The sequence below is a fragment of the Protopterus annectens genome, chromosome 11.part0 (assembly GCF_019279795.1).
Source record: "Protopterus annectens isolate FY-2018-M chromosome 11.part0, PAN1.0, whole genome shotgun sequence".
In the NCBI taxonomy this organism is placed as follows: Eukaryota; Metazoa; Chordata; order Ceratodontiformes; family Protopteridae; genus Protopterus; species Protopterus annectens.
In genome coordinates, this window is record NC_056745.1 from 505,347,094 (window position 1) to 505,366,022 (window position 18,929).

The 18,929-nt window shown below is 45.4% G+C and overlaps 1 protein-coding gene across 3 annotated transcripts in view; it reads right to left on the reverse strand.

Moving 5' to 3' along the window:
* LOC122815473 (RAB3A interacting protein) overlaps window positions 1-18,929 on the reverse strand; it is a 1,760,500-nt gene that overhangs the window by 1,437,286 nt on the left and 304,285 nt on the right. Inside the window, exon 2 of one of the 3 annotated variants that reach the window (XM_044087995.1) lies at window positions 1,338-1,496. The exons of the other annotated variants lie outside the window; for them this stretch is intronic. The gene's annotated coding sequence lies outside the window, so the exon portion shown is untranslated. The remainder of the gene's footprint in view (window positions 1-1,337; window positions 1,497-18,929) is intronic. 3 annotated transcript variants of the gene reach the window in all.

Genomic DNA, 18,929 nt, shown 5'->3' on the forward strand with positions numbered 1-18,929 from the left:
GACTGCAGATGCATCCATGAAGGACATCATCAGATCTAAGCATATGAGATTTGGGAGACAAACTGAAAGGTGAATATTTAATACAGCACACATTTACTGAAACTGTAGACTCATTTAAGGACCTGGGTATATGGGTAGATTTAGCTATGGGTTTTTCTAATCATATCAACCAAATGGTTAATGATAATTATAAAACTACAGGCTGTATAAAAAAAATCATAAAGTCTAGGAAATCAAACATGATGTAGTCATTGTTTGTTAGTTACATTAGACCCAAACATGAGTATGGAATAACAATATGGAACCCCTATAAGAGAGGAAGCATGAGTAAACTAGAAATACTATAGCAGATGTGAAAACTTAAGTTATGAAATACTAAAATATGTGAACTTGTACAGTGTCTCTTACAGACATCTAAGAGGAGATATTATTCAAGTACACAAGATATTTAGAGACACCTACCTCTGGGAATATTTGGGGTTATCAAAAAGTACTAGAGAATCAGACAATCGATGCAGAAGATTCTATAGGAAAGAAAAATATACTAATTGTTTCTCTGACAGAACAGGTGATGCATGGAACAGACTACCAAATTACATTAAAGCAAGTACTAGTTTAGATATTTTAAAGAACAGCCTGGACACATTATGACAACAAGATGTTTTGGTACATTGGCAAGCTAGAAGGGCATTAATGCCCATACTTGAAATATTTGTAAGTATGTATTTATGTGGGTTCATGTCACTACATCGACATGTCATTACATCGACAACTACTACTACGGCACGAAATAATCGAAAACTCAAATCGTCGACAAGTGGAATCACTGACATTGACATCACCGACATTGACTTCACCGACAACCCGACAACACTTTTAAATGGAATGCTATCTTGGGCCGAGCACTAACATGGGTCAAGATGGGGGCGTGATAATTCACTTTGCGCAAAACCCGACACTCGAACCCTGGCAATGTGAAACACCAGTAATGTAGACGTACAAATCACGCCCCCATCTTGACCCATGTTAGTGCTCGGCCCAAGATAGCATTCCATTTAAAAGTGTTGTCGGGTTGTCGGTGAAGTCAATGTCGGTGATTCCACTTGTCGACGGTTTGAGTTTTCGATTATTTCGTGCCGTAGTAGTAGTTGTCGATGTAATGACATGTCGATGTAGTGACATGAACCCATTTATGTATGTATGTAATATGGAAAAATGTGGACTCCTTGTAGCCTGCTTGAGCTGTAAATGCAGCTAGACAGTGTGAACACTCTTGGTGCACTGGATAGTTCAAAGGGTAAGGCAAAGAACTGATAATGTGTTCTAGACACACATACCTGAAGAACTCCTCGTGTCCATCAAGATGGCTGCATACTGATCAACAGCTTAACTTCAGCTCCCCCAGTGTGAAAACAGAAACTGAGAAATTGCAGCTAGAGATATTGTCAACTTGAGTAAAATTCAGTTACTGGCCAATACGTATACTGCCCGAATACCTGTAAAGAAGAAAGCCTGAAAAAATCAACTAGAAAAGGTGAAGAGAAAAAACTGACTGGGAAGAATCCTGCAGATGTTCAGCAAAAAGCAGTTCAAGCTTCCGCTTCAGAGCAAGACAAGCTTCTAATAATCTAGAGAAAAAAAAAAGTCAAATGTGCTCAAAACTGATTAAAATAATGAAACGCTAAATGAGTATATCAACTCAAATAACAAAAAAGACTGGAAAAAAATTAAGACGTTTTAAATAGATATTCAAAATAGCTGATAAAACTGCAAAAATCAGAGGTCAAAATGAAGAAAAGTCTGGCTGAGAATGAGACTGCTTAAGAAGAGAGGTTTCAAAAGTCATAGAATTAAAGGACAGAGCACATGGGGAAAATTTGAGTTCTTCTGATGTACCAGAGAAAAGTACAGTTGTGTACACTTGCCATAAATGTAGTTGTTGTGTACTCACTGTTGCAGTCATCACATTTGGGTTATCCCTGCCAGGGTAGGCCACGGCCGGCCCAAATACCAGAGGCTTAGTAATTCTGTGTCGGTTGCTGTTGCTTCAAGACTGATGTCAGGCCATCAGTAATATAAAGTAAGGCAGCCAACGCCATTACATCAGTTATTCTTACCCTTACCTATCAGGAGCCCCCAAGTAGGAGCCAGGTTCTGGTGGACGAACCCCACAAGTAGAAAGTAAATACCAATATGTCCCTTGTAAGGAAAGAGAAGAAAGGGGGATGGAGAGAGGGAAACCAGGACGGCAAAGTACAGTTGTGTACACTTAACCATAATTGTAGATGTTCGAGTGTATTCACTGTTGCAATCATTACATTACGGTAATCTGCTGGCAGGTTGCCCTCAGTCGGCCTGAATTCCAAAGTCTTGGGTCCTGCATCGATTGCTGTCTGCTCTTCCATGATGTCAGGTCGTCAGGGGTATAAAACAAGCAGCCGACGCCATTTTCTTTAGTTTTTCTTGCCCCAGATGTCAGGTACCCCCACAAAGGTAGCAAAAATATATATGTATAAAAACTATATATACATGCATCAATATAAACTTTACCTTCATCTACAAGCAAATATACTACATAGGCTGTAGAAGATTGAGAAGGATAGATAAACTCCAGAATGAAAGGGGGGATGGAGGGACGATAACCTGGACTGGAACAGTGAATACACTCGGACATCTACATTTATGGTAAGTGTACACAACTGTACTATGTTCTTCGTGTTTCACTGTTGCAGCCATTACATTTGGGTAGAATCCCAAAGCTATGGTTGGGGGGCTGGAGCTAAACAGCATTAGGTACGGCTATAAGGCCCTGCAGAACTGCAGTGGCAAAGCCTGCCCTGGACTTAGAGTAGAGAGGCAAATGGTAATGGTTTGTGAAGGTGTGGACAGAATTCCAAGTAGCAGCCTCTAGAATGTCTTTGGTTGGTACTACTCTGAGAAAGGCTGCTGAAGTAGCTGCAGCTCTGGTGGAATGGGACCCAATGCCCTTGGGCACAGGTTTACCACGGTGTAAGTAGCAGAAACGAATACAGTGGCTTATCCACTTTGAAAGAGTCTGCTTTGAAGTAGCCTTTCCTTCTGATCCTGCAGTATATGTCACTAGCAATTGCTGAGTTTTTCTTAGAGCTTTAGTCCTGCTCAAGCAGAATCTCAGCTGTCTGTGTACGTTCAAGGAATGCAGAATTCTCTCCCCCTTGTTCTGCAGATTTAGATAAATGACTGGCAGATGAATAGTTTGATTAAGAGCCAGACGTAGGCATAAGTGTTGGATTTGTCCTCAGAGACACCCTGGTCTGGGTAAAATATGATAAAAGGCTCCACAGCCATGAGGGCCTGTAGCTCTGAGACTCTTCTTGCTGAAGTAATTGCTAACAGCAGAGCTGTTTTCCATGATAAGAACTTTATATCACCAGTAGCAGCTGGTTCAAATGGAGGCAGGGTGAGCTTTTCCAACACATAATTGAGGTCCCATGCAGGTATTGGTGATCTTCTAGGAGGCCTTAAATTTTTGGCTCCTCTAAGATACTGCTTCAGTAAAGGATGAGAAAAGATTGGTGGCTCTGTACTGTAATGAGCCGAAATGGAAGAGGCATGGATTTTAATTGATGAGAAATATAGGCCTTTGTCAAGCATCTCAGTCAAGTATTGTAATATCTGAGGAATATTGGTTCTGCTGTATCAGTTCCTTGTGCTCGATTCCAAGCACAGAATCTCTTCCATTTATCAGCATAAGATTTTCTAGTAGTAGGCCTTCTGGCTTCCAAAATGACATCCATCACAGCTTTAATGAGAGGTGTTGCTTGTATAACTATATGATCAGCCATGCTGCCAGGTTCAGTGTCTGGAGTTGATTGTGCAAGATCAAGAAGTTATGTACGCACCATAAAGTTCGATGGATGTAGTCCATCTCGCCTCACATTCTTATCCGTGCGTTTGGAGCCGAATATCGGCTCCGACTCAGCAGATTTTACTAGCTCAAAGTCTTTCATTGACTGGTCTAAGTGGGTATCACATGGTGCACTGCTCCATATCCCCAGATCTAGTTTGCTGCGAAAATCATTTGTACTCCATATAAACAATAAACTAATCAAATGGACTCTGTAGGTGACAACCTAACCTCCAAATCATCCAGGCAGGGGGAAGGTGGGAGGGTAAGTAAGAATGTGAGGCGAGATGGACTACATACATCGAACGTTATGATGAGTACATAACTTCTTGATGTTATGTAGTCCTATCTCGCCTACATTCTTACCAGTGGGACAGTGCCCCTAGCATCTACATCCTGGGTGGCTCATAGGAAAATACTCCTGAGAACTGTGGAGCCAAAGGAAGACCTGCCCCTGGAGACCACTTCCAATTTTCCAATTTGTAATGAGAAACAAAAGTGTGAGGAGAAGTCCAAGTAGCTGCAGCACATATATCATCCATTGACAATCTAGCTTGATAGGCTGTGGATGTAGAAACAGCCAGAGTAGAATGTGCCTTGACTGGAAATGGCAAATTTTTACCTCCTGCCTGATAGATGAAAGAGATACAACTGGCTATCCATCTAGACAGCGTGACCTTGGATACCGGAGAACCCATTCAGTTTTCCAAAAAGGAGACAGAGTTGGTCAGAGTTCCGGACATCTTTTGTCCGGTGTAGACAGAAGTGTAACTGTCTATGTACATCCAATTGGTGAAATCTAAATTCTGCCTTGTTAGAAAAGTGGGGGAAGAAAACAGGCAACTCAATGGACTGATTCATGTTAGACACGGAAGCCACTTTTGGAAGGAACGAGGGGTTTGGTCTAAGAGAGACCTTATCTTTATGGAAGATTAAATATGGGGGTTTGATGGAGAGGGCTTGAATGTCCGAAACCCGCCTCGCTGAAGTGACTGCTGTTAAGAATGCTGTTTTCCATGTCAAGAATTTTAATTCACAGGTAGCTGCAGGCTCAAATGGTGGTAAAGTAAAGGCTTGTAGAACAAAATTGAGATCCCAGGGCATGATAGGTTCAGACACTGGGGGACGAAGCAACAGAGTACCTTTAAGGAATGCTTTGCATAGTCTGTGTGCCATGAGACTAGGTTCATTCGCTACGTGGAAATTAGATATCGCCGGAAGCTGAGCTTTGATGGTGGCTGATGTTGACCCCTGATAGAAAAGCATAGACAAGAACTCCAGAACTGAATCCATTGGAGCTGTGCAAGGATCAATGCCTCTAGTATGTGCCCAGATAGAGAACCTTTTCCATTTACTAGAATAAATCTTTCTAGTGGATGGCTTATGAGAGGACGATAATATATGGACCACTTCCGGTGAAAAATGATGATGTCTGACTAACGATGGAAGTGGAGTAGCCAGGCTATCAACCGGAGGGTCAGAGAGGGGTGGAACTGTCCCATGTGTGTCAGTAAATCTGGTTGAGGGTCCAGAATCCAAGGAGTGCCCACAATGTTGGTTGAAGAAATGGGAACCAGACTTGACGAGGGCAGTGTGGCGCAATCAGAATCATTCTGCTTCCCAAGGATTACGCTTTCTGAATCACCCTTGACAGCAGGGGAAACGGAGGGAAAGCATAAAGCAGACCAGGGGGCCAATCGTGAACCAGTGTCCCTGGGTGCTTCCCCCTGTTGGGGGGGGGGGGGTCAGCGTGAAGTAGCTGCTGAATTTCGCATCGAGAGGGCTGGCAAAAAGGTCGCAGCAAGGCTGACCCCATCTGCTGAAGATTCGCTCTGCAACCAGGCGATTCAGGGATCACTCGTAAGGCATAAGGATAGCTCTGCTTAGCCTGTCCACTATTACGCTGGACTTCCCCAGAATGTGCATTGCCACCGAAACTGTTGGGAGGCTATTGCCCAATGCCACACTCACATAGCCTCTCTGCACAGAGGGTAAGTCCGGGTTCCCCCTTGCTTGTTGAGATATCACACTACTGACATGTTGTCTGAGTGTATCGCAATAGTCCCTAGAGGAAGAAATTTCTGAAGTGCCTGCAATGCAAGAAGCACTGCTCTCATCTCCAGGACGTTTATATGCAAATGTATCTCGTGTTCCTGCTGCGTGCCTTGGACTGTCCTGCCAAGATAATGTCCCCCCACCTCATCTGGGAGGCGTCTGTGGTCACCGTGGCAACAGGGATAGGAAATTGTTGGTGCACAGCCACCAACGGAGGTCCTGCTTGCACCTGTCCGAGAGTAAGATGGGATGAGGTAGTGGGAGTCTTTGGAAAGACCACTGAACAAAGAGAAGCCATTGACGAAGTCTCATGTGTACTCTCGCTAGAGGGACCAACATGATAGTTGCTGCCATGGTCCCTAGGAGTTGGACAACCAGTCTTGCCTTTGCCTGTCTCAGGGGCATCAGCATGTGTATTTGTTGTTGTAATACTGTGATCCTTTCTTGTGGTAAGAATGCTTGCATTCGAATGGTGTCTAAATCTGCTCCTATAAAGGTGACACGCTGTGAGTGCAATAAGGCAGATTTTTCACAGTTTATTGTTATGCCCAACTGGTAACATAGATTGATGGTAGCGTCCCTGGTCTGAACTAGTTGATGCCTGGTGGGGGCGGTAAGGAGCCAGTCATCCAAGTACGGAAACACCTGGAATCCCTGACGTCTCAAATGAGCAGTCACCACCGCCATATATTTGGTGAACACCCTGGGGGCTGTGGTGAGACCAAAGGGCAGGGCTCGAAACTGGAAGTGACTGGCTCCCAGCCGGAAGCGTAGGTGACTCCTGGATGTTCTGTCCATTTTGACATGGTAGTAAGCATCCTTGAGGTCAATGGAGCACATCCATACTCCTCTCCCAACAATGGAGGAATCGATTGTAGTGTGACCATACGGAACTTGGACTTGTGTACGTGATTGTTGAGTTGACTGAGATCTAGTATGGGTCTTAGGTCCCCTGTTCTTTTCGGCACCAAAAAGAATCTTGTGCAAGTCCCTAATCCAACTTGGTCTGAGGGGACACATTGCATGGCTCCTTTTTCTAGCAGCTGCGAGACCTCTGAGGCTGCTTGATCCCTTTGACTGGGTGGAACGTCTGGGATTTTTCTGATTGGCGGGGGTACTGAAGAGAATGGAATGAGGTAACCTCCGGAAATTATCCGTAATACCCATCGGTCCTGGGTAATGCTCTCCCTGGCTTCCAGGTATAAGGAAATTCGACCCCCGACTGGCTCCGGATAAGCGCAGTCAGGTACACCCTCAGGAATGAGAGTATGGAGAGCCACAGAAGGAGTCGAGGTCTCCCGAATTGCGGGGGCCCCCTCTGCCTCTGGGGCAACATCTCCCTGAATAACCCCCCTCCCCCACCTCTGGATGGGGGTTCACCTTGTGCGGTAGGAAAAAACCTCTGTGATTTCTTGAGCCACATCTCCCCCCCCCCCCCACTGGGCCTTGGGATAAGGCCTACAAGGAAGGGAAAATGGACCCCTATGGTAGACAGGGTCTTTCCTTCTTGCTCGCACCTGGTGAGGGTGTCTTTTACTTTGGTCCCAAACAAGGAGGAACCGTCAAATGGGGTGTCAATGAAGGAAGACTTGAAGGCTTCCGCAAAGTGACACAGGTGCAGCCAGGCTTGCCTTCTAAAGGCGACCCCTGAGCTTGCTGCCCTACTCGCTCCCTCGGCTGCATACGAAATGAGCCGCATGGACGAGTTAGCAATGGAGTTGAGGGTAGAGACATGGGCGTTAGCCATCTGAGCCACCGCCTCAGGTATGTTACCCACAAGAGTATCTCCCAACTCTTTGAAGAGATCTCTCTGGAGCAGAGTGAAGTGAGACAGATAATTCAGCGACCATAGAGTGAAGGTTGCTGACGATAGGGTACGCTTCCCGTACCGATCCATGGTCCTAGACTCCTTGTTAGGAGGATGGACGGATGAAGAAGACTCTGTTACTTCCTTCTGGGTGGCTGCCGCCCGGGTGATGTAGCTGATGATCTGGCCAGCGCGCTCCGCATGGCCTCGAAGGCCGCCACCCCCCCCCCACGAGTCCGAGGACCGGCTGGCCTTCGAGGCCACGACCGGGACCAGGGTCCCATGAGCCAATGCACCGAGTGGGAGACACGGAACCGACAGATGTCCCGAAGTATCCCCCTCGGGCCCGACCGAAGAGACCCAAGTCCCAAACACTGTGGACGGAACCAACATGGTTGGAGCCGAGGTCGGCACCGATAGACCCTGAGGGGGTATCGGAGCCGGCGCAGAACATCACTTGGAGTGGAGCATACCGGCTCCGACGACAAGGATGTGCTCAGAGGAGGAATCATCGAAACGGTCATAGGAACTGGCTCTGGAGCTGAGTGGGTCAGAGCCGAGAACAATTTAGCCAACACCGGCGACTGTAGGAGCCTCTGCACCACCCCATCAACATCCAAATCAGAAAGCCTGGAGGATATGGAGGAGAGTGATGGAGATTGGGATCTCTTGTCAGGTGAACCATGCATCACACTGAGCGACTGGCTGAATGATAGGTGCCGACGCCGATTCAGTTAACACGGATACGTCCTGCGGCCCCGAGGACAGTGGAGCCGAGGAGGTAGAATCCAATACAGTAATCTTCTCCAGAGGCTCCAGAGAGGCAGATGGAGCCGGAGACCTTTTCTTAGCCTTGGAAGCTTTGGATTTCGACTGAGAACTGGAAGCCAAGTCTATAGCTTCCTCAAACGATGGTTTTAGAAGTCCCTTCAATATTAATTTATTTTTCCTCTCCTGGAGCACCCTAGGACTGAACACGTGGCAAAAGCTACACGACTCCTGTAAATGGATGGCTCCAAGGCAGTAAACACACACAGAGTGTCCATTCGTGATGGACATCTTATATCCACACATGGAACATTTTTTTAAAGCCAGAAGGCTTATGCTCCTTCTGATCCTTAGACATCTTATAACTAGCGCTAAGTGAAACCACCTAGATACAAATCACAAAAAAGGGCGGGAACAACACACAAAGTAGAAACACCAGAAAAAACTCTACTAGACACAATCTAAGAACCTCTAATGGAAACTGTTCTTCTAGGGGACACAGACAAACACAATCACACTAAAAGTTTATCTAACAACAGAGGAGAGGACTAGGTCCTCTAACTAAAACGGGCCTAGCCCGCTGGAACAGTTAGGGATACCAAAAAACACAACTACCACACTCAAACACAGCATCAAGGAATAGCTATCAAAATAGCTTTTGGGTACGAAATATCAAATTTCTCTAAGAGAAATAGCAAAAAAGAAGGTACTTAGCCACAGTCTAGCGAGACCACGTCCGAGCTACACAAGCGGCAAACGAGATCTGGGGATATGGAGCAGTGCACCATGGGATACCCACTTAGCCCAGCCAATGAGAGACTTTGAGCTAGTAAAATCGGCTGAGTCGGAGCTGATATTTGGCTCCAAACCCACGGGTAAGAATGTAGGCGAGATAGGACTACATAACATCTGATTATTTTGCTGGGACAATAGTTGAGGTCTTTGAGGTAAGGTCCAAGCTGGGTATTGAGACAAGTTCCTTAGGATTGGGTACCAGTATTGGCGGGGCCAGTCCGCGGCAATTAGTATCATCTTTGGTTTCTCTTGTCTGACTTTTAGGAGGACCTTGGGAAGAAGAGGCAGAGGAGGAGAGGCGTAAATGGATAGCTTTTTCCAACTGAAGGATAGGGCGTCCACTTTCCATGCTTGTCTGTGATATAAGTCCTTGTGCTGAATCTTTTTAATTGATAATTTTGAGAAGAGGCAAATAGATCTATGTCTGGGCTCCCCCATTTATTTATCATGCTGAAGACTTGTGGATCTAGTTTCCACTCGTGAGGATCCATAAGGTTTCTGCTTAAGCCACCTGCCAGAGTATTTTGTTTTCCTGGCAGGAATTGAGCTTGAAGATGTACTTGGAAGGTCAAAGCTGTGTCCCACAGTGCCATGGCTAATCTGCAAAGGGGTTATGAGTGCGTGCTCACCTGCTTGTTTATGAACCACATGACCGTGGTGTTGTCCGTCGTTATCAGTAGTTGTCCTGGATGAAGTAAATCCTTGAAGGCTGTTAGGGCATTTTGAACAGCTAGCATCTCTTTCTGGTTGATATGTAGATGCATTTGTTTTGGGGTCCATATGCCCTGAATGCATCTTCCCGCCATGTGGGACCCCATGCATAATCTGATGCGTCTATTAATGTTTGGCTGGCAGGGGGTAGAGTGAAGGGCCATCCCATGTTTTGGTGACATGCCTTTGCCCACCATAGAAACTCCTGTTGTAAGCAGGGAATGAGAGGAATCATTGTTTCCAGACTGTGACAATGTTGACTCCATAAACATTTTAGGTACCATTGAAGTTTCCTCATACTCAGTCTTGCATATGGAATCAGTAGGATGCAGGATGCCATGAAGCCCAAAGCCTGCAGAATTTGTCTTGCAGATAACTGGGTTTTTGTTGCCATCAGTTTGAAGTAAGTAGTCAGTTGCCTTTGCTTGTCTGGCATGAGGTAAGCCATCTGGGCAGTTGTAATCAAGCTTGCACCCAGGAATGTTATCTTTTGAGAGGGTACCAGTTGTGATTTCTTTTCGTTTACTGTGTACCCTAGGCATGTTAGAAGCCTTTTCACAAACGCCAGGTGTTGAAGAAGAATGTCCTTGTTCTGTGCTTGAATGAGATAGTTGCCCAAGTAAGGATATATTTGTATACTTCTTTGTCTGCAAAATGCAATCACTGGTGCCAGGCACTTTGTAAAGACCCTGGGTGCAGTAGATTAGCCGAAGGGCAGTGCATAGAATTGGTAATGCATTAAGCTAGCCTTGAATCTGATGTATCTTCTGCACGATTGCCTTATTGGGACATGCAGGTATGCCTCTTTTAGATCTAATGTCCCCAGCCAAGCATTCTTGCCCAGCATGGGCAGAAGCTGCTGCAAAGTCAGCATTCTGAATTTTGGAATGTCCAGGTATGTGTTCAAAATCAATAAATCCAGTATTGGCCGCCAGGCCTTGTCCTTTCTGGGTACCAAGAATAGTCTTGAGTAAAAACCCTGTCCTTTTTCCTGTTCTGGTACTGGCTGAATGGCCTCCATATTCATGAGGGACATAACCTGTTTCTGTGCCTCTGCCCATTGACTTTTTTTGGCAGATTTGGCCAACCATTTCCCACTGGCAGGGTATGGAAATGGAATTTGTATCCCTGTGATGCTATGTTTAGCACCCACTTGTCCTGGGTTATTAACTGCCAATTTTGGGCAAAAAGTGCTAATTTTCCCCCTAGGGGTGCTGCCAAAAGATAAGTGCTTGGTGAAGGCAAAGGGAAGTCATTGGGACTGTTTTCTGTAGATTTGCGCTTTATCTCCTCCAGATTTGGAGGTAGAAGTGCCCCATTGCTTTGACCTGTATGAATCTTGCACCTGGTATCTGGAACCCTTACGGCGTCTGGATTTGCCCCTTTGAGCTCTGTCTGACACAGGAAAGGACCAATTTTTTTGTAGGCCAGTGTCTACTGAATCTTGGTGGCTGCACTTGTAAGAAGCGTTTTACAGTTTGCATAGACTTAGCTTTGTCTTCCATTTTCTTTAAAACCTCTTCTGCCTCAATACCAGAGTACCATGCTGTAAAGGTGCATCTAGTCATTTAGCTTTAACATGATCAGGCAAATTTTGTTCCTTTAACCAGGCATGCCTCCTAATCACAGATCACAGATCCAGTAACTGCGGCCTTGCAGGAGGCCTCTAAGGAATCAAAACCACATCGCAAAGTATGCTTTCCAACCTGTTCAGCTGCATGCAATAATTCCTGCAATTCTTTATTTTCTGCACATTCAGAAATCAACATAATTTTCTGTTTCAGCAATCCCATAACATGTTGTTGATACTTGAGCATATGAAACTGGCAGTTTAAGGCCCTAATTGCCAAGGTTGCAGATGTATAAACCTTTTTTCCCCTTATATCCAGTGCCCTTGAATCTGTCAGAGGGGGTAGGATTTTTTGCTGTTGAGGCTTTAACTCCCTTTGGACCCTGTGAAATAGTTTCAGGATCAGCAGCAGGGTTTCTGAATAAAAATTTGTTTCTCCGAATGAATAATCCTCAGGAGGTGATGCAGATAGTATGGACTCCTCTGCATCAGAATCCTCATAGGGAGGTATAAATAAATTCCTGATCAGAAGAAATAGAAACCTGATCTGAAGATTCATAATCAGCATCTTGCCTAGGCCTCTTACCTGGAGGGGGATGGGTAATAAGGTCTTCAGACATTTTGATCATCTGTTTTTTAGGCATAGAGGCCTGTGCACGTGGCTCAGGCGTCATTTTTTTAGTTTTAGAAGTTGCTTTCGTCTTAGATTTTGCAGCTGTCATCGGTTTGATATAAAAATGTTGAGGCCTGAATACACCCTCAGAAGCCGGTGCCTGCTCAGCTGCTCTGGACCCATCCGAGGTAGATACATCCGTGGGTCCAATACTTTGAGTATCTTGCGGCATGCCGGACTCCACATGGGTGTCGGTATGAGCCTGCGACTCAAAAGTAGCAGGTATCAGGGGCTGCGAAAGCGCCTCACTGAGTACCAGCAACTGGCTTAGGAGAAGCTTCGTCGTCAGTTTTGGACCTCACCTGTCTCTCTCTGTCCTTTTCTTTGAGCTTTTTATGTACTCCAGTAGTCGGATTGCTATCCAACGACATTTCTGGGTAGTTAAATCTGTTTCCAAAATACTAGGCAAAAATATACTGACGCTTAATAGTGCGTTGGTTAAATCTAGCACAAAACCAACAGGCAGGCACGTTGTGATCAGGGCCTAGGCAAGGAATACAGCATAAAAGTAAATCCTTATGAGGTATTTGCTTCCCACAAGTAATACAATTATTAACTTTTTCTGACATTGGAATGGAGCAAGAAAAAAGTTTCCCCAACGGGGTAGTAGCTTTAGTGAAGACTTTGGTTCTGAAACTCAAACGAATATTTCAGGAGTCGGCCAACCGGCACTTGCGAAATGCTTCTGCTTCTGCTTCAGGCACCGCGCAGCAAGAAAGACTAAAGAAAATGGCGTCTGCTGCTGGTTTTATACCCCTGTTGACCTGACGTCATGGAAGAGGAGTCAGCAACCGACACAGGACCCAAGACTTTGGAATTCAGGCCGACTGAGGGCAACCTGCCAACAGATTACCCTAATGTAATGACTGCAACAGTGAAACACGAAGAACATCAGTGAATACACTCAAACATCTACATTTATGTTAAGTGTACACAACTGTACTATGTTCTTCGTGCTTTACTGGTGCAGTCATCACATTCGAGTTGATTCCCAAAGCTGAGGAAATGGGTGGAGTCAGTCAAGGAAACTAGGGGCTGGCTAGGATGCCCTGCAAGACTGCAGAGGCAAACCCTACCCTGGATTTGGAGAAGAGAGGCAGGTGGTAATGTTTGGTAAAAGTGTGAATAGATGTCCAGGTGGCAGCCTCCAGGATGTCCCTAGTGGGGACTCCTCTGAGAAAAGCTGCAGAGGTGGAGGCTGCTCTGGTGGAGTGAGTCCTGACCCCCTTGGGGGAGGCTTTCCATGTTGGTTGTAGCAGAAATGGATGCAGTGTGCTATCCATATCGAAATGTTTTGTTTGGAGATGGTTTTGCCTTCTGCCCCTGTAGCAAAGCTTACCAGCCAATTGATGAGACTTTCTGAAGGATCTGGTCCTTTCTACATAGAATCTGAGCTGTCTGTGCACATCTAGAGAGTGCAGGATCCTTTCCCCCTTGTTCTGGAGGTTAGTTAAAAAGGTGGCCAAATGAATGGATTGGTTGAGAGCCACACTGGATACTATCTTGGGCATGAAGGATGGTTAGTTCTGAGGGATACCTGGTCAGCATGGAAGATGATGAAGGGTTCCACATCCATGAGCACTTGCAGCTCGGAGACTCTTCTGGCTGAAGTGATGGCCAGAAGGAAAGCTGTCTTCCAGGAGAGAAATTTTAGCTCTGCAGAAGAAATTGGTTCGAAAGGGGGCAGGGTGAGCTTTTCCAACACAAAGTTAAGGTCCCAAGCTAGGGTTGGTGCTCTTCTGGGTGGCCTCAAGTTGCTAGCCCCTCTTAGGAACTGTTTGATCAAAGGGTGTGAGAAAAGGGGCTGCTCAGTGGGTAAATGTGCAGAGATAGCAGAGGCATGAATTTTTTAGAGAGGAGAAAGAGACCACAGAGGTCAGCTAAATAATCCAGGATGAGAGGGAGGGAGGGCAGTGCCAAATTGGCTCTCTTAGGCTGGATCCAGGTGCAGAACCTTTTCCATTTGTCAGCATAAGGCTTTCTAGTGTTAGGATGTCTGGCCTCACGTATAACATCTAGAATTTGTTTACTGAGGTTGGCATATTGATCCGGGGTTAGGGAATAAGTCAAGCTGCCAAATTGAGTGTCTGCAATTGGGGATGCATGAATTCCCCTTCCCTCTGGGTTACGAGGTTTGGAATCTGAGGAAGATGCTATGGTGGCAGTGGGGAAAGGCTGCACAGGAAGGGGTACCAGTGCTGGTGGGGCCTGTATGGAGCTATAAGAATTGTCCTTGGTTTTTCCTCCTTTATTTTGAGCAGTACCCTGGGGATGAGCGGTAGTGGAGGAAAGGCATAGACCGATAGACTGACCCAGGGGAAGGACAGGGCATCCACTTTCCAAGCCATGCAGTGATGCTCGCTGGTGCAGAATGTGCTGAGCTGATGGCTGGTGTGGGAGACAAAGAGGTCGACCTTCAGGGTGCCCATTTCTGAGTTAAGGTAAAGGTTCTTCTGTTGAGCTGCCACTCGTGTGGATCCAGAAGATTTCTGCTTAATTGGTCTGGCAGACAGTTGAGAGAACCTGGTAGGTATTGTGCTAACAGGTGCAGTTGCATGGCAGAGGCTGAGTGCCAAAGGGTCATGATCAGCCTGCACAGAGGGTAAGAGTGAGTCCCTCCCTGCTTGTTGATACACCACATCACAGTGGTGTCGTCTGTTTTGATCAGGAGAGCCCCTGGGGAGAGAAGGGGCTTGATAGCTATCAAGGCGTGCTGGACAGCCATCTCTTTTTGCTTGATGTGCACAGGGATTTGATGTGGGCTCCATTGGCCCTGTACGCACCTGCCGTCCAGGTGTGCACCTCAAGCATAGTCTGATGCATCTGTGGTGAGGGTCTGGGTGGTGGGGGGTGGTGAGAAAGGTAGTCCCTTGTTGTGGGAGCATGCTATTGCCCACCACAGAAAATAAAAATCTCCAGATCTTAAGAGTGTTGACACCAAAGGCTTTTTAGATACCAGTGAAGTTTCCTTATATGCAGTCTTGCATATAGAATTAGTACGCAAGATGCCATGAACCCCAGAGCTTACAGGATCTTCCTTGCAGATAACTGAGCTCTGGTGGCTACCTGAGATTAGTAGGCTGTCAGGAAAATTTCCTTTTCTGGTGTAAGGAATGCCATCTGGGATGCTGTGTCCAGGCTTGCTCTCAGGAAGATAATCCTTTGTGTGGGCACCTGTTTGGATTTCTTTTCGTTGATGGTGTACCCTAGAGAGGTTAGTAGGGTCTTTACAAAGGTCAGGTGCTTGAGCAGCTTTTCCTGGCCATCTGCCTGAATAAGGCAGTCATCCAAGTATGGGTAAATCTGGATATACCTTTGTGTGCAAAAGGCAATGGCCGGAGCCAGACATTTTGTGAAAACTCTGGGAGCAGTAGATAAGCTAAAGGGAAGCACAGAGAATTGAAAGCGTTAAGATCCTGCCCTGAAACTTAGATATTTCCTGCATGATTCCCTGATAGGAATGTGGAGGTAGGCCTCTTTTAGATCTAGGGTGACTAGCCAAGTGTCCTTGGAGAGCAAGGTTCTGTGCTGTGGAAGAGCTAAGAATTCCCAGAGTCTCTTTTTAGACTGAGGGTAGTCCTAATTCTCACATTGGAAGGGTTTACCCAAAGGAAAAGTCCTCTGGGGGAGAGGCTGAAGGGATGGAATCCTCTGCATCAGAATCCTCATAAGTAGAGAGGGGTTGCATGTCTTCATATTCAGATGCAACAGAGTAATTTGACTCTTGTTCAGACAAAACTACAGGGGACAGACCTCTTGTCCTTTTGGAAGGGGTAGCTTGGCTTCCCCTGATCAGCATGATAAGATCTTCTGCTATTTTAAGCATTTGAGACTGAGGCAAGGAAGCATATGCCTCAGATTGGGTCATCGGTTTCTTGGGTGTGATTCTTACCCTGGGCCTAAGAAACTCTGTGTTTTTAGAAAGAATGGCAGTCGTGAAAGATGACGTCGGTTTGTGTAGAGAATCAGTAGTGCGAAGGACTTCCTCGGAAGCCAGTGCCAGCTCAGCGGCTCTGGACCCATCCAAGGTAGAGACGACTGTGGGATCCTTAGTCAAAAAAGAGTTTTGCGGCATACCGGATTCTGAAAGGGTCTCGGTAGAGGCCTGCGAATCCACAGAAGCGGGCATCAGGGGCTGCAAAAGCGCCTCACTGAGGACCGGAGAACTGACTACTAGCTTAACGGAAGCATCGTCGGTAAGTTTGGACCTGTGCAGTCTGTTTCTGTCTTTAACTTTACATTTTTTCTGAAGAACTGCTGTTGGATGGCTTACCGAAGCCATATCGGAGTTCGAGGACTGTAAGCAAAAATATCTAGCTACAACAAGGGCCCGATGATGGACAGTTCTGGCAAACAAAGCACAGAAGCGACAACGGGGGACGTCGTGGTCTGGGCCTAAACAAGTGACACAGTAGGAATGAAAGTCTCGGTGTGGTATTTGCTTTCCACAGGTGAGAGAATTATTAACATTTTATGACATCTATTAGCGCAAGAAAAAAGGATCCCCAACGGGGTACTTAGATTTAGAAGACTTCAACTTCAGTTCGGTAGATGAAACTCAGGTAGCGGCTGACCGGCACTTGTGCGAACTGCTTCTGCATCGGGCTCCATGGCAAGAAAGACTGATGTAATGGCGTTGGCTGCCTTACTTTATACTACTGATGACCTGACGTCAGTTCTGAAGCGACAGCAACTGATGCAGAAATACTAAGCCTCTGGTATTCCAGCAGGCCGAGGGCTACCCTGGCAGGGATAACCCAAATGTGATGACTGCCAACAGTGAAACAGGAAGAACATCTAACCACATAAAATCAACCCAGCCCTTATATACTAATCAACATAATAACCAGTAAAACAATTTAATTAAATACCAATTTACCAAAACTAACTTATGCTAGTTTAAAAAATACTACACAATTATCCCACCAAATTTTTCATTTTAAGCACATAATTGATACTGACAGTCTCATTATTACCGGGGTACTTACTGGCATTCAATCTAAGCTGCCATTTGAGTTCACATATATCCAAATACTCAGCTACAATCCTACCCTGCAAATCATTACCAATTTTTTGTATAACAAAAAAAAACAAAAACATGGTCATTATGAATCTGTAGGTGCATATACAGAGCATTTGTCGGGTCAATATTAGAAGCTCGAAGGTGTACTTACCTGAATATGTAAACACAGACACGTCTTCATCAAACCGCGAAAACATCAATCATTCTGAAGGGCGAAATCAGAAACGTCAAATTGTCATGTTTGGCCCTTCTGCGGTGTAGCTCCGTATGGTAAGTGTGCGATAGTTACGGACCTTATGCAAGATTTAGTGTACGGTTAGAAGTAGGGTTTTGGTTAGTGTATGTATGTGGTTTATTTAGTTTGTTTGGGTAGGTAGTAGGCAACAGGCGGTGGGGTGGGACAACTATGACGGTTCGAGTTTTTGAATTTCGTGGTTTATGGCGTTCGGTGTATTTGCGGTTCGCGGAATATGTGTCAGTGTTTTAATATTCAGTGACTAGGGCTTTCGCGCTTTTAATATAGACCCCATTAGTCATCTTCTCATTTTTTGTCTTGTAAATGCTCATACATTCTTTCCCTAAATCATCTACAGGTCTTTCTAATATAAAACACAGGGCATTTTAAACACTTTGCCATATAGACCACATTTTTACTCTGGCAATTATAATGCCCGTTAATAAATATATCCCTACCATTTAACTTAAATTTATCCCCCGATATTATAACATAGGAGCAAGGATGACAGTTCACATTTAAAATTACCTTTGTTTCTATTATTTGCACCAACATCAATCCTAGTACTAAATTCTAATATGTCTTTAAAGACTGGTCCCTTTTGAATACAAATTCGTGCTTTGGTTCATTAGTTTTCACATCTGGGGGAGGGGGAATAAAGATTAAAAGAAAAAAAAGGAAAAGAAAAGACACCAATTAGTATAAGTAGAAGTGCAGGCAATAACACAAGTCTTAGCATGGATAATAAGAAGTTATGTACTCACCATAAAGTACAGTTTTGTACCTACCATAAATGTAGATGTCCGAATTGGATAGCATCTGCAGTCATAACAAATGGGTTGTCCTGTCGTCAGGCAGCCCTTCGGTCGGCCGGATTCCAAAGTGTAGGACCGGCTTCGGCTGATGTCGCACTTCACCCGACGTCATCTCTGCTGGTCTTCGGGTATAAAGGCATCAGCCGACGCCATTTTCCTCAGTGTTTCTTGCCCCAGATGCCAATTGCCCTCTTGGAAAGCTAAATTTTGGATAAATGCCAATGTTTCCAAAATAGTAGAAGGCAAACACAAAAAATAAACATGTATGTACATATATACAAACAAATACACCATAAGAGACTCCCCCCCAGCTAGCTATTAGGAGGGTAAATACCCTAGGAGTACCACAGAGGGGAAGGAGGGAGGGTAATCCTGACTGCAGATGCTATCCAATTCGGACATCTACATTTATGGTAGGTACAAAACTGTACTATGTCCTTCATGGATGCATCTGCAGTCATAACAAATGGGTAGAATACCATAGCCAAACTAGGGGAGGAGGAATAAAAATTATGGTGTAGTCAGGATCCCTTGCAGTACAGCAGTGGCAAACCCTGCTCGGGATCTAGAATATAGAGGTAAATTATAATG